General features: G+C 38.1%; 1 protein-coding gene across 1 annotated transcript in view; it reads right to left on the bottom strand.

Annotated features, from left to right (window-relative positions):
* fab1 (1-phosphatidylinositol 3-phosphate 5-kinase fab1) overlaps positions 1-27,101 on the bottom strand; it is an 809,612-nt gene that overhangs the window by 347,031 nt on the left and 435,480 nt on the right. The window lies entirely within an intron of this gene.

Genomic DNA, 27,101 nt, shown 5'->3' with positions numbered 1-27,101 from the left:
AAGAAACAGACTCAAATATTGCACTTATTTTTTTAACATAATCACCAAAAACATTTATACATTCGTCCCAATGATGTTTATAAAATTGTGGTAACTGATAAAAATGAAAGCTGTTTTCATAACTAGCAACATTAAAACTTTAACTGCCATTCAGACAGTTTCTGCAAATTGGACACCTAAAATCTTGAAGTGTGCAATATGACACATGTTTCATGGAGTCTCTAGGATTTTGAAAATACATGAAAAGAATGTCATGGCAGTTCCAGAAAACCATCACTGTCATCTTCACCAAAACTCCTTTGTTGAGTGTGTGTGTGTGGGGGGGGGGGGAAAACTAAGATGCTTCCACTGCACTAATGCATGTTTAAATTCAGGTTGAAAATAAGTAGACTCATGATCTCATTTCTGAAGATACTAAGGATGAAAATAATGTACATCATAAAACAGCAACCAACAGCTTTTCAAGCACTGACTTTCCAGAATTTAACAATGCAGTAGAAGAAACATGTTTTTGGTGAAATATTTCCTGGTGAAAAATAAACATCTTGTTTAAGTCAGTTTCCTACATGCTTGCTTGCTTTTTAATTAACAGACTGTTTAGTAGCTGTCCATGGGGTAAATGCAATAAATAAATTAAGGAACCACATAAATGATAAAATTGGATTGTATACACATAAAAAAATTAACAGTTATGGTTACTCGGGGTAGTAAATACCCTGAGTACCTTGAGGCACCTGGTGGTACCTCGAGTATCATAGTACTCAAGGTACTGTTCACAAGACTCTAACTAGCCACCAATCAAAAAAGCAAATAATATATCGAGTTATTCATAAAAAAGCTATTGTCTTCATGATTTGATTTACATATTCAACTTTATATTATCAACCATATGGTGCAAGGAAGCCCTAAGCATTTTCTGCACCAACCAAAAAGATAAAATAAAATAAAACTGAACCTATGGTTTCCCTTCTCACGCAGGTCCCTATTCAGTTAATCTTTGAATTTCTCCAGGCTGTCAGTCACAACTACCCATGCAGGTAACTTATAATTCTAGTGATTAACAACTTGCTGGCGAAAAGAAAAACTTCCTATAATTCAGTTTAAACCCTTATCCATAATTTGAATTTATGGTCCCTGGTTCTGGTATCATTTTTAATCATAAAAATTTTACTTTCTTTCATTTTACTATTCCCTCTCAAAGCCTTACAGGCCTCAATCAGTCCTCTCCCCCCCCCCCCCCCCCGCTGACTAGTTACCAAGCACTGCAGGCCATATATTTGAAAGTCTACTCATATAGGCATTCTTTTTCAGATTTACCGCGCAAGCTGTCTGCCTGTGGATCCTTTCAAGAAGCTATGTATTTATTTTTTGGTACAATTTCTGTACTTGGACACAATATTCCAAATGTAGCTTTACAATTACCTTATACAGTGAGATTACAACCTACAAGAAAAAATCTCTAAATCTCTACAAGAAAAAGTTTGTTAAATCATCAATAGGAGACCATGGGCTTAATTTTTCCCTTGTTTATGCTGCTTGGCAAACTTCATGTCCGTCAATATCACAATCTGCAAAACACATCAAATCCTTTGTTTCCTTTACTGTTCTTAATTCAACTCCACCAAGTATATAAGCTTGAATTTTACTGCACTGGCACATAGCTGCCACTTTTCTGACTAATGGTGGAGCCTATCTAAGTCACTGTGAAGGAGAGGTGCTTGGCAGCAATCATTAACCAATCTCACAACCTTGGCATCAGCAAAATTTGATGTCATAACCTCAATTTTTCATTGTTATTTAAAAAACTGGAAACAGTGAACTCAATAGTACTGATCCCTGGGAACTCCACTTGTACTACTTACTATTCCCATTAGTCTAACCCAAAGAGTAACCATTAATCACAACCTCACTGCCCTGTGCCCTACAGCCACCATGCAATCAATTAAGAATGCTACTCATGATCCTAATACATTCCAGCTTATACTGCAACCTTTTGTGCAGAACTTAGTCAAATGCTTTGTTATAATTTAAATAATCATTGTCAAAATAGTGAACCAGGCTAGTTAAACATGATTTTCCCCTTACAAAACCAAGTCGTGTTTCCTTCAGAATTCCATTTTTATCTAAATATCTCTGCTCTGCATTGCAATCCTTCCATGCTCCAATAATTTTCTCTACTACTGAAATCAGACTTACCAGTCTGCAGTTCACCCATTTCATTCTTAAATTACTTTTATATATTGGTGACACATTGGCACTTCTGGAATCCAAAGGAATCTCTGTCCAATGATATCCTCACAATCAACTTTAATCGTTGAGTGCACTATCTTGCCACTTTCCTCAAAATTACTGTGTATATATGCCATCAACTCTATGATATATAGTTAATTGCCTTTAGGCCTGAAAATTATCTAATAAACAAACTTCTGTAATTTCGAGATCACAAATTTCCTACTGCTCAGGGTCATTTGGACAGTGTCTCCACAGTTGGGGAGAACTTTCAAAAGACTGATGTGAAGTACCTGTTCAATTTGTTACCAACATCAGCTGAATTATCTAAGAAATTCTAAGAAACTTTTAATTTCTCTGTAACCATTATTTTTTGTTCTATTAACTGGCTGGCTTCATATTCATCCATCTCAGTATCCTCCTTGCGCTATATTTTCTTAATTGTTTATATGCAATCATTGTTTCTATGACAATTTGCTTTAAAGATATTCCATAATTCTAACATATTTCTTTGCAACTTCCCAGTTGACAGAAGTGTAGCGCATTAAACTGTCAGTCTCTGTAGGTTAGGTCAGGTGTGTATTAGGTATAAAAGCAACTAAGGCTATGAGGAATCAATATATTGACTGTAATTGTATGCAGTCTGTTTGCTGGATGAAATCCTGATTTTCCAGGAGAAAAACAATGTAACCCTTGCCTGAGAACAACTAACTCAACCACATTATGAAAAACCGCATAAAAATTTCTTGCATCATTGACAGGATCGAAACCTGGACCTTTTTCCACCAAGAAAAGGACCAAGTTCAGAAGTGCTGACCATGAAGGATTTATGTGTAAGTTCTGATCCTGAGAAAGTTTTGTTGCATTCATGCTGCTTTTGATGAGAAGCATGATACCCCCATCCCATCTATTATGCCTTATCCTTCCTAAATATTAATCCTTCCTATGACATTATGCACAAAGTGATTGGAGTATTTTCTTCACAATTATGAGGCAACACTAGAAAAAAAAAGCCACATGTTTTGAAATTTTGCATCACATACTACCTCCTCTCAGGCATGAGAAGATGTAGTATGTGATGAGAGCCTCATCAACCAATCTGGCTCTAAAGTGATTGTGCAAAGTTCACTAGTAGAACTTTTTTTTTCAGCATGGCCTGTAGAATTCTACAGGTCATGCTGAAAAAAAAAAAAACTTTTCCCAAGCTATTAAAGCCATCAACACTGGTGAAAATGTTACAAGCCTAAAGGAGCTTTGGAAATCCTACAACATTAAAACTGCCATCTACAACATTTCAAGTGACAGATGAAGTGACTCAGAAAACCATGGAGTGTGGAGGAAAATTTAGAAGGACTGCATTCCCAAGAACCTAATAATTTGGTCAAGAATGTTGAAGCGTAAATTGTTGAGCTCAGAAAAGAAGCAGGATTGGATGAAATTGATGATGATGACATACAAGAGATGATTGACAACAGGGATGGCCTTTCTAATGAAGAACTCATGGAAATGACAAAAGAACAAGAGTGTGCAATTGAGGGAGAAGATGAACAAGATCCTACAGATGAAGAACCGATAGAGTCACTGACTGCAAAAGAACTTAGTGAAGCTTTCGAACACTTTGAAAAAATTTGCGATTATTTCCAAGAGAACAGCCCTGACATGGAACGAAGTTCCAAGCTAATAAGAAATTTAAAAAAAGGAAATGGATCCCTACATGATTTTGTAGAAGAAAAGGAAGATGGACAAAGTACAACTCAAAATCGACACATTTTTCAGTCAAAATATACGAAAACTTGACAGCCCAGAGCCATCGGATTAATAAATTCATGATTTTAATTGACATTTTAAGTTTAATTTTTATATGTAATGTAGTTATTTACTACATAATTATATACACATGTAATATAGAATATTGTATATGAAAAAAATTTTGAATATTAAATATTTTTACTGACATTTGTGCATCTTTTCACTACCATTTATTATTGATTAGGAAATATCCTATGGCAAAGACTGCAACTCACAAATACATATGTTACCTTATAGGAATGCAGTACTCCTCGCTTAGCACTGGTTCACTCAGTGCTCTGTTTTTCTGGAATGAATTATCAGCATTAAGTGGGGGTTAGGGGTCACCTGTATATTAAAAGCAGCAGCAAGCTAATTAAGTTTGGGGTGGTTGAGGGGGAGAAGACAGAGAGTGGTAATCAATGGACACTGCTCATCGTGGACTGATGTTATTAGTGGAGTCCCTCAGGGCTCAGTGTTGGGTCCATTATTGTTTTCTGTATTTATAAATGATATTGATGATGGTATATCGGGCTTAATGTCCAAGTTTGCAGACGATACAAAAGTTGGCAGGGTTGTCAAGGACACTACTGACACTATGCTGCTGCAACAGGATCTGGAAAGGTTGAGCAGATGGGCTGAGAGGTGGCAAATGAAGTTTAACATTGACAAATGTAAAGTACTACACATGGGAAACAGCAACCCCAGAGCAACGTATCAACTCTGTGGTACTACACTGACAGTGGTAGAGAATGAAAGGGACTTGGGGGTGGTTGTGCAGGCAGATATGAAGTTCTCTGAGCAGTGCAGACGGGCTGCAAGAGTAGCTCATGGAGTATTGTCAATGATATACAGGAATTTTTCCAGCAGGGATAAGGAGGTGATTATTCCATTGTATAAGGTGATGGTCAGGCCACACCTAGAGTACTGTATACAGGTCTGGAGGCCTCATTTCAAGAAGGATGTAGAGCTGCTGGAACGAGTACAGAGAAGGGCAACAAGATTAGTGAATGGAACAAAGGGGTGCTCTTACGAAGAAAGGCTTAAGTTTTGCAAATTACAGTGTCTGGAGACTAGGCACCAGCGAGTGATCTGATAGAGGTGTATAAAGCCTTGAATGGTTTAAGCATGCTCAATGCTGATGGGATTCTTCCTCTAGCTCAGAAAAATCACCTGAGAGGGCATAAATTCAAATTGAGGAAAGACAGATGTAGGATAGATGTGCGGAAATTTGCCTTTAGCCAGCGGGTGGTTGGTTGGTGGAACAGACTTCCATTCCTTATAGTGGAGGTTGATAGCCTAAATAAGTTTAAGGCTCAGCTGGACAGGTATTTTGAACGAACAGAGGGGTGAAGTGGAAGTGGGTTTTTTTTTTTTTTTTTTTTTTGGCTGATGCTGCATAAGCTTGCTTTCTTGCATCAAATGCCTCTACTAATGCTAAAGTAACACTTTAGCCATAATTATAAAAGTATTCTTGCGATTGAGTAGTCTCTGAGGACTCTGACTTTATACGATAAGGTTTTAGGCACATCACCAACTTAGGCCATATTGAGTCGTAGGATACAGTATTATGGTTTTACAAGTGTGTGTTCATGGGCTGATTGGCATGTTGTGTGTGGGAGGAGGGGGCTGAAATACCCAGGATAACTCACAGGAGAAAACACTACTTTCCCTGCCAAAGATTTATTGAATTGGCTAACTACAGACTCTATTGAAAAAGACATTACAAATTCTTTCTGTCATGGGGGGGGGGAAAATCAAGCCCAGACCTCTCCAAACAAGTGATAAATGGAAGTCTAAACCACTATTCTGACACAGAGGTCATTCGGACTGTAGATCAGGGATGGGCAACCTTTTTTGAGTAAAGAGCCATTTTTGATCTAATTAAAAAAAAAAAAAAAAAAAGAGATCTGAAGAGCTGCACCTCAGCTCAAGCTGGGGGAAGGGTGGGGGAGTTTTTTAAGAAATGAAATAGTGGGAAGATGTTTTATTAAAAAATATATTTTTTGAAATATTATTTATTAATACCGAAAAAGCATAACACATATCCAATTAGGTACAAATTAATGTGACTTTTGCTGCTGAACTTCTTGAGCGAGTCTCTTAACATCAGGCAAGTATGCCATAATTTTCATCTTTAAACATGCTGAGAAACTCGCACTGTTCAGACGGTTCCTCGATTTATTTTTAATTTGTTCATGTTCGAAAATATTTGCTTGCAGAAATTTATTGAAACAAAAACTGAGAGAGTCCAAATGCAAATATTTTCAAATTTATATATGTGTCCGGTAAGCTACCCTGCGCATCAAACACAATTTGGTCTTGCCTTTTCAACTCATCTGTCGCTGTTCAATTGTGTAGAATTGCAAGGGCAGCCTTTTGCCTCTCCAAATCCTCAATTTCAGTTTTAAGGCATTTTAGTCTTGCACTCCACATATCCTTAATTTTTAAGTCCTCTTAACTCCATTTCAAATTGTGCTTCACGTGGGTTAAAAGTTAAAGAGCAGCAGATACACACTCAAAGAGCTGCATGCGGCTCACAAGCCATAGGTAGATGCATAAATGACCCCTGCTGTAGATGCACAAATGTCTCCTCCTATTCACAAAGGGAAAATCAAATGGTGAATTGAGTAATCCTTACAGATCTAAAACCTTGATTTTTGATAGAGGGAACATAATGGAACCAATGGCTAAAGAAGTAATGCAGAATCATCTTGTCTGGAACACAGTTCAGTTAAATGGCAATCACAACATGGATCTGTTAATGGGAGATCTTATCTGACCAATCTGATCAGCTACTATGTGGTAGCCATAAAGGAACTGGATGAAAAAAATAATTTTGATATATACTTCAGTTTTAGTAAAGCTTTTGATAATGTTCTATATCAGAGGTTCCCAACCAGTGGTATGCAAACCCCTAGGAGTTCATGAAAGTGTTCCAGGGGGTTTGCACTAAAAATTCTGTAATGGCATCTGTTTAGATTTATATAGGTAAATTTGTGTAAACTACAAAATAGTTTAATATTAATTTATGAGGTTCGGTTCAAAATTTATATTGAGTTGTGGTTTGGGTCAAGCACCCTTACATACGGGGCATACACAACAAGATGTTAGTAGGAGGGTTGTTGTTGTTGTTGCTGCTGCTGCTGCCTGCTTTTCTGGCACAAGAGCGCTAACTCTCTTTAAAAATTACAGTTGTGAGTTGCAGGCTCCGAAAAGACGATAAGTGTTTGCCTTTTTATTTACATAATTGTTATTTTATATTGTACTTAATATGTAGTCTTATAGTTATAGTTACGCTGGTTATTTTTATTTTAATTTAGATAAACAGTTTTTGTAGATATACGTAATACTTAATATATGTAAAACAGTTATTTCGTTCGAATCTTGCAGCCATTGTTTTTGTACATAGTGGTAGGGAATTCAAATTTTTAATTGAGGTAGTTAGGTAGCTCTAACATATAATTTATAGAGTAATACACTTCACTGTTTCTATTAGATAGCATAGTATTGACATTTAATTAATTTAATTTATTGATTTTGTTAATTTAAAGTATCATGCCCCAAACTAGAGCAGCAAAGCAACGGGCACAAAGTGGCAGGAGTGCTGTGACTCGGGGAAGAACTGAGGGGGGGCGATTCTCCAACACATCAGAGCCTAAAAAATGTGCGACTTGTGAAATGTTTGCCGAACTCTCTGGAACGGAACATGATATTGCCGTGGGGATGTCTTTGTGTGTGCACGATGTAAGGAGTGTAAGGAAATCAGGCGACAACTCAGCGTTGTTATGGGCCTATATGAGAGTTTGAAGGACAGGGTGGATGCTCTCGAATGATCTAAATTGAGGGGCCCATCAGGCTCTCAGCTGCCCACATCAACGCCAGAGCTTGCACTTGGTCATCATGCAATACAGTGGCAACCCCCAAGGCAGAATGCACTGGTCCCACAGGAACTAGTAGTTGTTGGTGACTCTATTGTCAGGGAAAAGAAAACATGCTTTGTAAAAAGGATAGGTGGAACAGGACCAGGGTATGTCTGCCAGGGGCAAAGGTTGATGACGTTGTAGAGTGGATATCATCTATTAAGGGCACAAAAGGTGATACAGTTGTACACGTTGGCACTAATGATATTAGGAGTAGGAGACCAGCAGAATTACTTAACAAGTACAGGTCACTGTTGAACAAAAGCCGAGAATTAGGGTTGACTTTGAAAGTGTCTGCAATTCTGCCCAGACACGATAGAAGGGAGTATATGATGAGAGCCTTGTCGATCAATTCGGCCCTGGAAAGAATGTGCAAGGCTCAAAGGGTAGAATTTTTTTCAGCCTGGACTGTACTTGTTAACAGGAGAGACTGCTTCTATAGGGATGGGATACACTTAAATAGAAAGGGTGCAAGAATATTTGCTGATGCTATCGAGGCAGTGTTAGGTGGGTCGGAAAACTGATCTCTTGGAGGGATACAAGGAGTAATAGTTTAACAGTAGCCGTAGGCAGAGGTGAAGGTGATTATTGCACAACTTCTATTAGAATAAGTAGCGACCTGGAGCGTGGGGTGTTGGGGGTTTCGGGGACGGATGGCAGTCATCCTGAAATAGGTGGGTATATGGAATGTGTTAGGGTAACTAGGAATAGGAGTAGGAGCAAGTATGCTTGCATGTATACCAATGCTTTTTTTTTTTTTTTTTTATGAAAACCCCAAACACGAAAGGTATCAAAACCTATAGTACTTAGTACCGTGCATAGGTTGAAGGTTGAAGGAGAAGTATTGGGGTGGGGGTGGGGGGGAATTGGGAACTTTGCTCTAGAGACTAAACATGGGTTTCACCACTTCAAGCCTCCAATAAGCAAAGTGGTGGTATTTCACCGGTTGATGAAAGTCATCTACCACCTTAGAGAAGTATAGAAGATGCTAGAAGTATAGTAAATAAATTTGATGAATTTGAAGTGTTGGTCAAGACATCAAAGGCGGATATTATTGGGATAGCAGAGACGTGGTGTCACACAGATATAAGGAATGCTGAACTGGAATTTGGGGAGTACAATGTGTACAGAAAGGATAGACAGGATAGAAAGGGAGGAGGTGTTATGCTGTTAATTAAAAAAAACATAAAATCAAAAGAAGTGCATCCAGTTGATGTAGATGAACAGTGAAATTTGATGAATTTGAAGTGTTGGTCAAGACATCAAAGGCGGATATTGTTGGGATAGCAGAGACGTGGTGTCACACAGATATAAGGAATGCTGAACTGGAATTTGGGGAGTACAATGTGTACAGAAAGGATAGACAGGATAGAAAGGGAGGAGGTGTTATGCTGTTAATTAAGAAAAACATAAAATCAAAAGAAGTGCATCCAGTTGATGTAGATGAACAGTGCACTGTTGAGTCAGTTTGGTGTGACATAAGCACTGCGAAAGCAAAAATAAGAGTAGGAGTGTGTTATAGGCCTAATGACTCGAATGAGTACAAGGAACAATTGTACAGAGAAATAGAGTGGACTAGTAAATTGGAATGTCATATAATGGGGGATTTTAATTTCCCAGATATTGACTGAAACTTGTGGGTTGGTCACTCACACACAAGTCAGACTTTTGTGGATTTATTGGATGATTGTTTTCTGCAGCAGCATGTTCAAGAGGCAACCAGAGAAAGTAATACTCTTGATCTGGTTATCAGCAGTGATCATTCATGTATTAAGAATTTGCAGATAAAGGAACCACTAGGTGGCAGTAATCACAGTGTACTGATGTGGGATTTACTTAAAGATTTAATTTCCATCAGGGGTAAAGGAAAGGGTTTTTGCTTCCGTAGAGCTGAGTACAGTGGTCTCCGACAATTTTTAAATTCTGTACAGTGGGATCAACTGTGGGATGATGTTACCAACAGTAAATTCAAAGTGGGAAGCATTCAAGGAATTAATCGTGGATGCTACTAAAAGTTTCATACCTATTAAGAAATATTGTTCAAGGTTTAGAAGCCTAAATGGTTATCTAATGAACTAATGCAACTCATAACAAAGAAGAAATATGCATGGGATGCATATAAATTTTCAAGCAACTCAGAAGCCTATGGTAGATATAAGTTAGTCTGTAATCAGGTCCAAAGGAGGTTAGGCAGGCGAAGGCAGATTACGAGAAATACTTGGCAAAAGATGCTAAGAAAAACAGCAAGGATTTCTTTACTTATATAAACGATAAAAGGAAGGGGATGAATCTGATTGGTCCGCTTGACATCGATGGTTCGAGTGTTGATGATCCTGCTCGGATAGCCAACAAACTGAATGAATATTTTGCATCTACATTCACACATGAGGAATTATTAAGGTTTGAAAATGGCAGAAGGTTATCAAATTGTAGCAGGATACTTAATGATTTTGTAATAACTGAAAGCAAAGTAGAGGAGAAATTGTTGAAGTTAAACATAAGAAAAGCACCTGGAGTGGATGGGATCTATCCAGTTACGGGATCTATCCAGGTGGCAAAGCAACTAAGCAAACCCTTAGCCATAATTATGAGAGCATCCTTGGACTCAGGGGAGGTTCCCGCAGACTGGAGATGTGCAAATGTATCCCCAATTCACAAAGGGGGATCGAAGGGTGACACGAGTAATTACAGACCAGTTAGTTTAACTTCTGTTCCGGGTAAAATAATGGAGTCACTGGTTAAAGATGCATTGCAGGATCATCTAGACAAGACTGCAGCAACAATTCAGACACAGCATGGGTTTGTTAAGGGAAAGTCTTGTCTGACAAATTTGATAGGATATTATGATGCGGTTACAAAGGAACTGGATGCAAAAAATAATTTTGATATCATATATTTGGATTTCAGAAAAGCTTTCGACACTGTTGCACATGGAAGACTATTGTACAAATTGGAGCAGAATGGTATTAAGGGTAAGTTGCTACAATGGATAAAAGGATGGTTAAGTGGGAGAAGACAGAGGGTGGTAATCAATGGGTGCTGCTATTTGTGGACTAATGTTGTTAGTGGAGTCCCACAGGGTTCGGTGTTAGATCCACTGTTGTTTTGTATATTTATCAATGATATTGATGAAGGTATATCAGGCTTAATGTTGAACTTTGCTGATGATACAAAGGTTGGCAGGGTTGTTAATGACAGTAATGGCAGTGTGCTACTGCAACAGGATCTAGATAATTTGGGCAGATGGGCTAAGAAGTGGCAACTGAAGTTTAACCTTGACAAATGCAAAGTACTGCATATGAGTAGAAGTAACCCCAGAGAAACGTACCAACTGTGTGGTACTACGCTTAAGGTGGTAAAAATGAAAAAGACCTGGGAGTAATTGTGCAGTCAGATATGAAGTTTTCTGAGCAATGCAGACAGGCTGCCAGGGCAGGTCATGGGGTTTTGTCAATGATATATAGGAATTTTGCTAGCAGGGAGAAGGAGGTGATTGTCCCTATGTATAAGGCAATGGTCAGGCTACGCCTTGAGTACTGCGTACAGGTCTGGAGGCCTCATTTTAGGAAGGATGTAGATTTGCTTGAGCGTGTACAGAGAAGGGCAACAAGATTGGTGATGGGAATGAAGGGATCCTCTTACCAAGAGAGGCTTAAGTTCTGCAAATTGCAGTGGCTGGAGACTAGGCACTTGCGTGGTGATATGATTGAGGTGTATAAGGCCTTGAATGGGTTGAGCATGCTGAATTCTGATGGGATCCTTCTACTTGTTCAGATTACGAACCTAATGGGGCATAAATTCAAATGAAGAAAAGACAGATGGAATAGATGTGCAGAAATTTGCCTTTAGCCAGCAGGTAGTTAATTGCTGGAACAAACTTCCATCTGTCATTGTGGAAGTTGATAGGTTGAATAAATTTAAGGAGGAACTGGACAGGCATTTGGAGGGAATGGTGTGATATTTTTTTTTTTTTTTTTGGCTGATGCTGCATAAGCTTATACACTTGCTTTCTTGCATCACATGCCACTACTACTACTACTACTACTACTATATTGTACCTATCAAAGTAAGCAAGTATACATGTGATAACTGCTCTGGGAGTAATTAGAATTGATCATACATTTTTATTTGTTTCAAGTACGTGAAAAATTTGGAGAGTTCTGCGTCATTACCTATGATGCTGTTACTCAAAGTTCTAAAGTAGTATGTCGTGGTACTCAAAGTACCACGTTAATCGATGGTGCATAATTTTTTCCAAAGTTTTGCTTAAGCAGCTGGTTAGAGAGATTGGTCTATAGTTGTTAGGAGTCAAATGATCTTTTCCTGGTTTAGGGACAGCAATTACATATGAATGGTGCCAAGAGCTGGGGAATGTGTGTTCATAAAATATCCCATTGTAAAATTTTAGCAGTGAGGATAATGATTGCTGATCTAGATGTTTAAGCATTACATAGTAAATTCTGTCAGGGCCAGGGGCACTGCTGCGGGAGCTATTTATGGATTCTTTCAATTCTGATAGTGTAAGCGGTTGGTTATAGGGTAAATGGCAAGTAGTTTTGAAGCTTAGTTTGAATTTCTCAGCATTGACTTTAATTTTTTGGAATGATGGATGATACTCAATGGGGACAGACAATTCAGAGAACACCGTTCCTAAAGCATTTGCAATCTCTTCAGGATTAGAGATCTCCTTCCCATTCCAGTTAAGAATAGGTGCAGGTAATGTAAAGTATTTACCATTTAGCTGCCTTATTTTTTTTTCCATATTATTCTGGCTTCGGTATCTTTATTGATTGATGAAGCAAATTTTATCCAAGAGTCCTTTTTAGCCTTTCTCCTGATGTACAGTGTTTTGGCTCTAAGTCTCTTATAATTAATAAGGTTGGCAGTGGTAGGGTATTTTCGGAATAAGTTCCATGCTGCCATCTTGTTACAATCTTCATTCCACCAGTGATTGCTATGTCTATAGTTTCTTAATTGAGACTGTGGGATGACAACTTTTGCAGCTGATAGTATCAGCATTGTGATATGCTTGGTTATGGTATTGATAGAAGACTCAATGATGTGATCATCAAAAGAGACATGACTTTTATATTTTGTTCAGTCTGCTTTAGAAAATTTCCATTTCATTTGTGTATCAGTTGTTTTGGAATTGGTGGTTTGAATTCTGCATATTACTGGATAGTGATCGCTGTTGAGAGGATTGTCAAGTGCTGTCCATTCGACACTTGGGAAGAGGATCAGAGAGCAGATTGAGAGATCTATTGCAGATGATGCTCCAGTAGGAAAATGAATGTAAGTGGGTAAGCCTGTGTTCAGTTTGGTTGGTTTTTTTTTTTAGGAGCATTAGCAACTAAGGCCATATTGCTCCGGGATATGCAGTGGTCATTCCCTGACCTTTCCGCATCCTCCGTATTTGGTGGTGACGGGCTCGAACCCCGGTCTAATCAAGAAGCGTGTGCGACGCACTGCTGCTCCTTCCCACCTGGCTACGGAGGCGCCTCCTGTGTTCAGTAATGTTAAATTCTGTCTGTCTAGTAGTATTTCAATGAGTTCTCTACGTCTGTCTGAGACGGGAGATCCCATAAAGGATGGTATCATTAAAGTCTCCTAATATGCAGACTGGTGATGGTAGTTGCAAAACAAGGTTTTCTAATTCATGAATTGTACATGGCTGATCGGGCAGGAGATATATTGAAATGATCATTAAAGCAATGCCAGTCATTACATGAGCCACAACAGCTTCCAAGGCAGTTTGGAGAGGAATTTACAAGGAATTTTTGAGTCTATGAGTATGGCCACTCCACCATGAGCACTGTTTGTCCTATCTTGTCAAATTAGAGTGTAATATTTAACTGACACAGACACTTGAGGTGTTAGATTTGTCTCTTGCAAGCATATGCCCACAGGATGACAACGGTCAATTAATTCATATATGTCATCTATGTTTCTGCGAAAGCCTCTGCAATTCCATTGAACTATATTGTTGTTCATTGTGTAGGTTTTGAATTAGAAGTCGAATCTGTCTGTTTTTTAAAGTTGCTCTGCTTATGACGGTCAATTCTCATTTTGTCCTTTTTTGAAAAGAATGGATGTGTGTCCATGTCGTCTTCTACATAAAGATCTAGAATGGGTTCATTATAAGTATTATTTTCTGCAATATCCATAGCTGTGTTATCAGATAATTTCTTTCTAGCATGAACTGAATTTTCCCTTTGATCTAGCATAATTGGATCTGAATTAGTAGTAGGTAGTATCGAGATTGGGGGTATTGTTTGTGTTATCTACCGTTTGATGTTTTGCTGACTGTGGTGCAGATGATAGCAATGATCGAGTGCATTCAGAAATTGACACTTTTGGTGGAACCGATGTATCTTTTTGCATTGAAACTGTTTGACATCTTTTGTAAGCTTCAGCATATGTACGTTTAGGCATGATTTGTAGTAGGTGCTTTCTGGATTCAGGGTATGTGACTGTGTTTACCACTTTGTATTTCTGGATTTTTTCTCCAACTTTCATTGCTCACAGGATCTAGAAAATGTTGAATGATTGCCTTTGCAGTTTGGACACCTTGATGGGGGGGGGGATTGGGTGTGAACATGCTAATATGTATCACACCATTAACACACGTGTCAAAGAATTGTGTGTTAATAATAGATGTTTTGTTGATCATTGGCATCATTGGTGTCCTCATAATTGCTCACAAGTTATTGATATATGCATTTTTCCCAATAAAGAAAAGTAGTAAATGACATTATAACCCAATGATCTTGGACCTTCTGATTGTACAAAACAGTCAGGTAGCTTGTGGGCTGTGGTAAAATGGTTATAAAAAATTATAACTAATAATAAACAAAGATAAAATAAAGTAAAATAAAGTTAAAAATAAAGAATTGCTAATGAAAGCGAAAGAAGCCACATCTCCCACAATTCCCTATAATCAGTTTACTATCTTATAGTATATCGTGTTAAATAAATGTTTTCCATACTAAATTTTTTTTCATTCTCAAAGACCATTGTTGTGTACAGGTACTTAATAATTTTATATTATTTCGCAATATTGCTTATAAAAACCTAGTACTGGAAATATTTTTGCAGACTGCTCAGGACCAAGATATCGATCAGGAATATTACAACTTTCTGAAAGAGATAAAGCCCAAGAAACCTATAGGGAAACAGAAATCCAAAGAAGAAAAAATTAGTCAAGAAACACTTGTCATGATGAACCGAAGACAACAAATTAAGAGTAAGAAAAACACTGACAGGGAGAAAATTGAGTATACTGAGTTATGCAAAGCAATTAGAAAGAGACTCAGAGAGGACATAAGAAGATTTAACACAAGAAAAGTAGAAGAAGCATTAAGGGAAAACAAAGGATTTAAATCAGCAGCCATGAGCAGTAATACAGAAAGACAATTGATACTGAAACTGAAGAATAGCGATGGTGTACTTATAAACAGCAGAGAAGGCATAATTCAAAGAGCAGAAGATTACTATAGAGAATTATACAAGGAGCGAGGGAATGATACCAGCAGTGGGGAAGATGGATTGCAAAGTAGCAACACATACGACATACCCGATATTCTTCCTGATGAGGTAGAACATGCATTGAAGAAAATGAAGAATCAGAAAGCCCCGGGGGAAGATGAAGTTACTGTAGAGTTGTTAAAATTGGGAGGAAGAGACATAACACAAAAACTAGCAAGGCTCTTCACATAGTGCATTAGAAAAGGTGTGATGCCTAAGCAGTGGAATAATGCAATCATAGTTTTGCTACATAAGAAAGGAGATAAATCAGAAATTGGAAATTATAGACCAATTAGCTTGTTATCCCACATCTACAAGTTGTTCACAAAGGTCATTACTAACAGATTAGAAAGAATACTTGATGAGAATCAACCGAAAGAGCAAGCTGGCTTTAGGACAGGATTCTCAACTATGGATCACCTTCACGTAATATCACAGCTAATGGAGAAAGCAAATGAATATAAAACACCATTATGCCTTTCATTTGTGGATTATGAAAAGTCATTTGACTCCATACAGCATAAGGCACTGGAAAGACAAGGCATAGATACCCCATATATTATGATTTTGAAGAAAATATATGAGAGTGCTACCTCCTTTATTAGACTAGACAAAGACAGTAGAAAATTTAAAATTGAGAAAGGAGTTCGACAAGGAGACACAATATCTCCAAAGCTGTTTACTGCTGCCCTTGAGGAAGCTTTCAGAAGATTAGACTGGTCGCAGAAAGGAGTCAATGTGAACGGAGAGTACCTAAACCATTTACGATTTGCAGATGACATTGTGGTCATAAGCCACGATCCCAAAGAATTAGAGGAAAATCTTAATCAGTTATGCACAGTTAGTAAAGATTTTGGACTAAAGATGAATATAGCTAAAACAAAAGTAATGATGAACAAGTATGCCGTGTAAAGGGAAATAATGATTGAAGGAGAAGTAATTAAAAAGGTGGAGTCATATACTTATCTGGGACAAGTTATTAGCTGTAATAATGATAAATGCCTGGAAGTCAAGAGTAGAATAAATTTTGGATGGATAGCATTCAGGAAATATAGTCACATACTGAAGAGCAATATCCCACTTTGTCTGAAACGTAAAATAATGAATCAATGTATACTCCCCACCATGACTTATGGAAGTGAAACTTGGGCACTCACCACAAGAAAGGGAAGAGAAGCTGAGAACTACATAGCGAAGAATGGAACGAATTATATTGGGAATCAGACTGTTAGATAAGAAGAGAAACACATGGATTAGGCAGCAAACTCAAGTAAAGGACATTCTTATCAAAACTAAAGAACTAAAATGGTCTTGGGCAGGACACATAGCTCGAAGACATGATGACAGATGGACTAAGAAAATAACAGAATGGTACCCAAGAGGAGCTAGAAGAAAACCTGGAAGACAAAGGCGGAGATGGATAGATGAAATTCTTGAGTTTGTGGGTAGTAAATAGATGGCCAGTGCTCAAAACAGAAGGAACTGGAAAGTTGCTGGAGAGGCCTTCATCCTGCAGTGGATTGAAAATGGCTGATGATGACTGGAAATATTTTATAATAAAAATTTAGAACTATTATATGATTTCAGAGAATATAGGCTTAGTGGTTTGCAATAAAAATATGTTGAAAGGGGTTTGTGAGTCAAAAAAGGTTGGGAACTGCTGTTCTACATGAACAACTGCTGTACAAACTGGAGCAGTGTGGCATTAGGGGCAATTTATTACTACAGATAAAGAGATGGTTAAGTAACAGGAGAGAGAGAATGGTTATTACTGGTAACTGCTCCTCATGGACTAAGGTTTCTGGTGGGTCTATCAGGACAGCATATCAACTTTAATGTTTAAGTTTGTTGTGATACAAAGGTTGGCAGGATGGTTAATGACAGTAATAAGGATATACTACTCTGACAACACCTGAATTAATTAGGAAAATGAGCTGAACATAACTGAAGTTTAAATTAATAAATAGTAGTAGTAGTAGTAGCATTTGATGCAAGAAAGCAAGTGTATGAGCTTATGTTGCATCAGCCAAAAAAAAAAAAAAAAAAAAAAAAAAACAAATCACACCATTCCCTCCAAAGGCCTGTCCAGTTCCTCCTTAAATTTATTCAACCTATCAATTTCCACAATGACAGATGGAAGTTTGTTCCAGCAATTAACCACCCGCTGGCTAAAGGCAAATTTCCGCACATCTAATCTACATCTGTCTTTTCTTAATTTGAATTTATGCCCCCTTAGGTTCGTAATCTGAACAAGTGGAAGGATCCCATCAGAATTCAGCGTGCTCAACTCATTCAAGGCCTTATACCCCTCAATCAGATCACCGCGCAGGTGCCTAGTCTCCAGCCACTGCAATTTGCAGAACTTAAGCCTCTCTTGGTAAGAGGATCCCTTCATTCCCCTCACCAATCTTGTTGCCCTTCTCTGTACACGCTCAAGTAAATCTACATCCTTCCTAAAATGAGGCCTCCAGACCTGTACGCAGCACTCAAGGCATGGCCTGACCATTGCCTTATACAGAGGGATAATCACCTCCTTTTCCCTGCTAGCAAAATTCCTATATATCATTGACAAAACCCCATGACCTGCCCTGGCAGCCTGTCTGCATTGCTCAGAAAACTTCATATCTGACTGCACAATTATTCCCAGTTCTTTTTTCATTTTCTACAACCTTAAGTGTAGTACCACACAGTTGGTACATTTCTCTGGGGTTACTTCTACCCATATGCAGTGCTTTGCATTTGTCAAGGTTAAACTTCAGTTGCCACTTCTTAGCCCATCTGCCCAAATTATCTAGATCCTGTTGCAGTAGCACACTGCCATTACTGTCATTAACAACCCTGCCAACCTTTGTATCATCTGTAAACTTCGACATTAAGCCTGATATATATCAGGCTTAATGTCGAAGTATTAAGTAAGTAATGTATGCCTTCATCAATATCATTGATAAATATACAAAACAACAGTGGACCTAACACCGAACCCTGTGGGACTCCACTAATAACATTAGTCCAAGAAGAGCAGCACCCATTGATTACCACCCTCCGTCTTCTCCCACTTAACCATCCTTTTATCCATTGTAGCAACTTACCCTTAATACCATTCTGCTCAAATTTGTAGAATAGTCTTCCATGCGCAACAGTCTCAAAAGCTTTTCTGAAATCCAAATATATGATATCAAAATTATTTTTTGCATCCAGTTCCTTTGTAACCACATCATAATATCCTATCAAATTTGTCAGACAAGACTTTCCCTTAACAAACCCATGCTGTGTCTGAATTATTGCTGCAGTCTTGTCTAGATGATCCTGCAATGCATCTTTAACCAGTGACTCCATTATTTTACCCGGAACAGAAGTTAAACTAACTGGTCTGTAATTACTCGTGTCACCCTTCGATCCCCCTTTGTGAATTGGGGATACATTTGCACATCTCCAATCCGTGGGAACCTCTTCTGAGTCCAAGGATACTCTCATAATTATGGCTAATGGTTTGCTTAGTTGCTTTGCCGCCTCCTTTAATATAACTGGATAGATCCCATCCACCCCAGGTGCTTTTCTTATGTTTAACTTGAACAATTTCTCCTCCGCTTTGCTTTCAGTTATTACAAAATCATTAAGTATCCTGCTACAATTTGATAACCTTCTGCCATTTTCAAACCTTAATAATTCCTCGTGTGAATGTAGATGCAAAATACTCATTCAGTTTGTTTGCTATCTGAGCAGGATCATCAACAGTCGAACCATCGATGTCAAGTGGACCAATCAGATTCATCCCCTTCCTTTTAGAGTTTATATAAGTAAAGAAATCCTTGCTGTTTTTCTTAGCATCTTTTGCCAAGGATTTCTCATAATCTGCCTTCGCCTGCCTAACCTCCTTTGTCACCTGATTACAGACTAGCTTATATCTGCCATAGGCTTCTGAGTCGCTTGATAATTTATATGCATCCCATGCATTTTTCTTCTCTATTACGAGTCTCATTAGTTCATTAGATAACCATTTAGGCCTAAACCTTGAACAATATTTCTTAATAGGTATGAAACTTTTAGTAGCTTTCACGATTAATTCCGTGATTGCTTCCCACTTAGAATTTACTGTTGGAACATCGTCAGTTTATCCCACTGTACAGAATTTAAAAAATGTAGGACAATGCATCTGTAATAGTAATCCGAGAATAACAAAACCAATTGGTTAGTACCACATGTGAGGGTAGTGGTTATTAAAAGAGGTAATAGTAAGTTTTGACAAGAAGTTCACTGTGCAGTGCAGCCAGGATAGCTCATGGGGTTTTGTCAATAATATACAGGAATTTTGCCAACAAGGATAAGGAGGTAATTATCCTGTTGCACAAGGAAATGGTTAAGGTGCATCTTCTATTGCATAAGTCTGGAAGCCTTATTTTAGGAAAGATTTTGATCTGTTGAAATGGGTGCAGAGAAGAATAGCAATATCAGTCAGAGGCACAAAAAAAAAGGGCACTTTTACCAAGAAAAATGTGAGTTCTGTAAATAACAGCACCTGAAAACCAGGCACTTGCAAGGGTACCTGATTGAAGTGTTTGATATGTAAACTAACTGCCGATGGCACCTTTACTCTTTCTCAGACAATATAAACAAGGGGATATAAATTTAAATTGGAAAAGGATGGTTTTAGGATAGTTGTGTGAAATATTCCTTTCTACCAGAGGATAATTAAGGAATTGGGTAATTTGAATAAATTTAAATTAGACAAATTAGGCAAGGAACATGTAATATGTTTTTTTTTTTTTTTTATCTGCTGCTTTAAAAGCTTGTTTCTTTGCATCATTTTGCCACTACTAATACTTAACACCAGTGCTTTTTTTGTAAAAAAATAGGTGCCAGTACTCATTCCTTGCTATCAGGAAAAACTGAAAATTAAAAGAATATGAAAAGTACTCTAAACATTTTTTTTTTCTTGATATTGTTACTTTAGTAGTAATGTTTTTGGAATATATTAAGAGTAGGAGACCGGCAGAATTACTTAACAAGTACAGGTCACTGTTGAACAAAAGCCGAGAATTAGGGTTGAATTTGAAAGTGTCTGCAATTCTGCCCAGACACGATAGGAGGGAGTATATGATGAGAGCCTTGTCGATCAATTCGGCCCTGGAAAGATTGTGCAAGGCTCAAGGGGTAGAATTTTTTTCAGCCTGGACTGTACTTGTTAACAGGAGAGATTGCTTCTACAGGGATGGGATACACTTAAATAGAAAGGGTGCAAGAATATTTGCTGATGCTATCGAGACAGTGTTAGGTGGGTCAGAAAACTGCTAGCTTGGGGGGAGACAAAGACCAATAGATTGACAGTAGCCACTGGCAGAGGTGAAAGAGATTCTTGCACTGCTTCTATTAGAATGAGCAGAAGCCTGAAAAACAAGATGCATGGTATTTCAGAGACTGCTGGGAGCCATTGCAGTACAAGTAAACACATGGGTTGTGTTAGGGTAGCTAAGATTAGAAACAGGTGCAGGTATACTTGCGTGTACACCAATGCTAGGAGTTTAGTAAATAAATTTGATGAATTTGAGGTATTGCTCAAAACATCAAAGGCAGATATTGTTGGGATATCAGAGACGTGGTGTCACACAGATATAAGGGATGCAGAACTGCAATTTGGGGAGTACAACGTCTACAGAAAGGATAGACTGGATAGGAAGGGGGGAGGGGTTATGCTATTAGTTAAGAAATACATAAAAACCAAGGAAGTGAAGCCAGTCGACATCGCTGGACAGTGCAGTGTTGAGTCAGTTTGGTGTGACATAAGCATTGGGAGATCAAAATTGAGAGTAGGAGTGTGCTATAGGCCTAATGACTCTGATGAGTATAATAAGGAACTGTACAGGGAAATAGAGTGGGCCAGTAAATCAGAGAGTCTTATAATGGGAGATTTTAATTTCCCAGATATTGACTGGAATTTGGGGGCTGGTTACTCACACACTAGCAGGGCTTTTGTGGATTTATTGGATGATTGTTTTCTACATCAGCAACTAGATGTAGTAATACTAGATGTAGTAATACGGGAGGCAACTAGAGGGAGTAATACTCTTGATTTGATTATCAGCAGTGATTTTTCATGCATTAAGAATCTGCAGATAAATGAACCACTAGGTGGCAGTGATCACAGTGTGCTGAAGTGGGATTTACTGAAAGAGGTAACTACCATTAGGGGTAAAGGGAAGGGTTATTGCTTCCGTAAAGGCGACTACGATGGACTGAGACAGTATTTAAATTCTATACAGTGGGACCAACTGATGATGTTACCAACAGCAAATTCAAAATGGGAAGCATTCAAAGAACTTATCTTGGAAGCTACTAGGCTTTACATACCAACTAAGAAATATTGTTCAAGGTTTAGGCCAAAATGGATGTCAGATGAACTAATGAGGCATATGGCAGAGAAGAAAAATGCATGGGATACTTACAAATTAACACATGACACAGAAGCCTATGATAGATACAAGTTGATATGCAACCAAGTTAAAAAGGAGGTTAGGCAGGCGAAGGCAGATTACGAGAAATCCTTGGCAAGGGATGCAAAGAAAAACAGCAAAGAGTTCTTTACTTATGTAAACTCTAGAAGGAAGGCGATGAATCAGATTGGTCCACTTGATATTGATGGGTCAACTGTTGATGATCCTGCTCAGGTAGCTAACAAACTAAATGAGTATTTTGCATCGACATTCACACATGAGGAGTTATTCAGCAAGGGGAATGCCAGAGGTGTATTCAACTCTAGCAGTAAGCTACAGAATCTTGAAATAACTGGGAGTAAAGTGGAGGAGAAACTGTTGAAGATAAACACAAGAAAGGCACCCGGGGTGGATGGGATCTATCCAGTTATATTAAAGGAGGCAGCAAAGGAAGTAAGCAAACCCTTGGCCATAGTTATTAGAGCTTCCTTGGACTCAGGGGAGGTACCCATGGACTGGAAATGTGCAAATGTGACCCCAATTCACAAAGGAGGATCAAAGGCTGAAACAAGTAATTATAGACCTGTGAGCTTAACTTCTGTTCCAGGAAAATTAATGGAGGCACTGGTTAAAGAAGCACTGCAGGATCATTTAGACAAGACTTCAGTTATAGCTCAGACACAGCATGGTTTTGTTAAGGGGAAGTCTTGCCTGACCAACTTGATTGGATACTATGATGCAGTCACAAAAGAGCTGGATGCAGGGAATAACTTTGATATTATATACTTGGATCTTAGAAAGGCTTTTGATACTGTTGCACATGGAAGACTGCTACACAAATTGGAGCAGTGTGACATTGGAGGCAAATTGCTGCTATGGATAAAGGGGTGGTTGAGGGGGAGAAGACAGAGAGTGGTAATCAATGGACACTGCTCATCGTGGACTGATGTTATTAGTGGAGTCCCTCAGGGCTCAGTGTTGGGTCCATTGTTGTTTTCTGTATTTATAAATGATATTGATGATGGTATATCAAGCTTAATGTCCAAGTTTGCAGATGATACAAAGGTTGGCAGGGTTGTCAAGGACACTACTGACACTATGCTGCTGCAACAGGATCTGGAAAGGTTGAGCAGATGGGCTGAGAGGTGGCAAATGAAGTTTAACATTGACAAATGTAAAGTACTACACATGGGAAACAGCAACCCCAGAGCAACGTATCAACTCTGTGGTACTACACTGACAGTGGTAGAGAATAAAAGGGACTTGGGGGTGATTGTGCAGGCAGATATGAAGTTCTCTGAGCAGTGCAGACGGGCTGCAAGAGTAGCTCATGGAGTATTGTCAATGATATACAGGAATTTTTCCAGCAGGGATAAGGAGGTGATTATTCCATTGTATAAGGCAATGGTCAGGCCACACCTAGAGTACTGTATACAGGTCTGGAGGCCTCATTTCAAGAAGGATGTAGAGCTGCTGGAACGAGTACAGAGAAGGGCAACAAGATTAGTGAATGGAACAAAGGGGTGCTCTTACGAAGAAAGGCTTAAGTTTTGCAAATTACAGTGTCTGGAGACTAGGCACCAGCGAGGCGATCTGATAGAGGTGTATAAAGCCTTGAATGGTTTAAGCATGCTCAATGCTGATGGGATTCTTCCTCTAGCTCAGAAAAATCACCTGAGAGGGCATAGATTCAAATTGAGGAAAGACAGATGTAGGATAGACGTGCGGAAATTTGCCTTTAGCCAGCGGGTGGTTGGTTGGTGGAACAGACTGCCATCCCTTGTGGTGGAGGTTGATAGCCTAAATAAGTTTAAGGCTCAGCTGGACAGGTATTTTGAACGAACAGAGGGGTGAAGTGGAAGTGGGTTTTTTTTTTTTTTTTTGGCTGATGCTGCATAAGCTTGCTTTCTTGCATCAAATGCCTCTACTAATGCTAATGCTAAAGAACAACAAATTTAGTATATTAACACAGTTTATTAAGAATAAATTTATTATTCAAGTATATAAAAAGATAAGTAAAATGTGAGTAAAATAAGTAAATAAATCGGTCAACTACTGAGTGCCAGGCACCTCAGGATGAAGGGTCCATAGTCACGAATGGTCTTTAGTGTAATATCTCAAATAGAGAGCTTTATGATAACTGAAAAATGTTTTTAGTACCCCGGCTTGGCCTGAAACTGAAGAACTAACGAAAATGTTGTCTATTTGAGTCTTTCCAGTTGTTGTGAATGATAAGGGTGGGAGAAGCGACTACGACTTCTTCCTGGAGAAGTGATTAAAGTCTTGGGGAGGGAGAGCGCTGGCAGGTGAGGGCCGTGCAAGACTCCACCACCGCCTCTTAAACACTGGCTCTGAGTACCTCCTTATTAGGACAACTCCAGCTTTGAAAATTGTTAAAAATACTTCTCATTGCAAAATCTATAAATGACCATTATAGAATTATTAACTAACTATTTAGCAACCTTTTTGTCACCAAAAGGAGAGTTACTTAGTACAAAGAAGCACACTATCGAAGTGCAATAAAAAGTTGTTTTTTTTAATTTAACACAAAAAGTAAATGATAGATTTCAATCGGAATAGTTTTCCCTCTAAAAGCATTGAATAATGCATAGCTAATGTGATTTTTAAATTCTTAGCTCCATTAGCAACAGAAATAGGGGGGGGGCACGAAAATTACTCACATTTTCCTGTCTGGCGCCGCCATTTTTAATTTTAAAAATATTTTAAGAGTATATTTTAAACCTACTCGTTGAACTCTTTCCAACAGTGTATAATAAGCTATAGGTTGTCAAAAACATTTTGCCCCCCTATATTTACCCCCCCCCATTTCTCAAACAAATTTTTGTCAACAACAATCAATATGGTGTTATGTTGTCTCACATCATGTACAAACTCATGCAAAATTTCAAGTCAATAGGTTGAGTAGTTCCAGAGATACAATGCTGTGACTGATGGACAACTGAATGACATTATAAGGGTCCTTCGTTAGACTACGGATCCTAAAAATAATAAGTAAAAATAAATAACATAAGTAAAAATAATTTCATAATAAAGTTTTTGTAGAATATTCCAAATTTTTATTAAGTTCTCATCTGACACCCTGTGCCGTCTTCTTTTCTTCCTCTTTGTGTGTCGGTTGCTGAATGACATTTCCGAAGCAGCCATGAATCGACATATTTTGTTGGATCGAAGCAGGTCAGCAGTGGGCCTACAATTTTAAGAAACAGTAGTGAAGAAACTGTTTTTGTCATCAACGAAGTTCTAGTTGGGCTGGCAATCAGATTCATTTGTGAAAATCCTTGTTCACATTCACTCGATATATCACACTCAGAGCATCCATTAAATGCTTCAATTCTTCCGAAACCATCTTTTCAATTAGGTATTCGCGAAATCCACAAATCGTATCTCTTTCATTTAACTGTAACCTAATTGACAATTTTCTAACTTCATTTTCACCAAATGCCAACAATTCATGTTTAGAAAGTTTAATACCTTCGTTGTCCCTGTTTTCCTCCTGTCGTCATCAGTAATAACTGTCCAAAATGTCAGTGTCATTTGGATATTCAGGTACTGTGACCATGTAAACAGAGATAGGGAGAATTTCCGGAAAATGTGGATAACGCACTTCCGCGAAACAACAGATGATTATTTGTCTGGGTAAAAGTAAATCACGCTCTCCTAATTCTCAAATGGGGCACTTACAGTTGATTCACAGCGGTGTCCAATCTACAGCCTGCCCAGAAAGTGAACTAAAACAGCATTTTAAATTTTGATAATTATCAAAAACATTTTCTCATTAAATGTTTTGTTCAGTAAATGTAATTGTGTATTATATTTAATAAAAGTTTCGAATATTTTCAATTTTACTTTTACATGCAATAAGATATGGAAAATGTAACAAACTAAAGAAATCTAACTTTGTTTTTTTTAATATGGCGCCTGAATGGGAAAAGTTTGGACACCACTGCAGTAGAAGATGGACCAGAGCCCATTGGGAATATGAAGTCCCCCTTGATTTGCTGACTGCTGACCAGCACGACTTCTCTGTATGTGGGACAGGTGGTCGGATAGGTTTTACCAGGTACCCCTAAGTTGCAGAATGGTATTCACTTTAGCTCTGTTAATTCTTGCAGCAGCACTAATTGCCTAAAGGCCAGAAATGCAAACAGTGTATACCGAGTTAATTCTCTCCTAATCCGTTCGCTATATGAAAATTTTATTTGCTCAACGGAAACTATTTTAAATGTAACTTCCAGGGGGAATTCAAAATGATTCGCTATAAAAGGACTTCGGTAAACAGAGGTCCGACTGAGTAATTTAAAATTATAAAAATGGTTATACAGTTTTATATAGAAAATATCTTAACACAGTGAAAAATGCAAATTTAGTTAAATAATTTTAAGCTTATTTGAACAGTAGGTAAACATGTGAAAAAAATTTACGGAATATTACAAATTTGAGTGCACTGCTTCCAAATGCCACACGCAGAAAAAGTGCCGGTACACCGTACCGTCCCAAGAAAACCACTGATTAACACATTATACATAACAAATGTGGTGTCATCAGAAAAAGGGGTGATGAGTGAAACTCATCATCCCCTATTTCTGGGTGACACTACATTTCCATTAGTCCTTTGATGTCAACATTATTTGTCTTAACCAGATTCCTAATGAAGGAGCATAAGGCACATCATAAACAAGTCAAGAAAATAATGAAAATGAATGTTGCAGAAGTGACGGCTAAGACACAAAAGAAAAATTTAGAGACAGTAAGGACAGAAAACAATGTACAAAGGACATGGAGCATAGATCAAGAGATCTGATTAGTTTAGAAAGAATACAGGAACTGCAGAAAGTATAAGTTAAGAGGAAATTCAAAAAGAATAAAGCAAGAGGACCAGATAGCATACCAACAGAAGTCTTGAAACAGAGAAAAGAGAAAAAGTTAAGTGGCTTACACACTTCCTCAATATAATAATATAATAATATACCAGATGCATGAAGAAGTGAGATTTTGCTCATCTATAGGGGGAAATGAGATATACAAGTTTTGTAATAACTACCAGAGCATCAAGCTAAAATTGACAAGTGCATCAGAAAAGAGTACAATGCCAGAAAATCAATTTGGATTTATCACAGGACAATGGATGCAGTGTCAGAACTAAGGGTGATGATGGAGAAAAGCATGGAGCAAAATCAAGGATTAAAGA

Source organism: Mastigoproctus giganteus, chromosome 9, assembly GCF_048544385.1.
Source record: "Mastigoproctus giganteus isolate SK-2022 chromosome 9, ASM4854438v1, whole genome shotgun sequence".
In the NCBI taxonomy this organism is placed as follows: Eukaryota; Metazoa; Arthropoda; class Arachnida; order Uropygi; family Thelyphonidae; genus Mastigoproctus; species Mastigoproctus giganteus.
The sequence above is the reverse complement of the archived record's forward strand: the minus strand, read 5'-3'. Positions and strand labels throughout refer to the sequence as shown.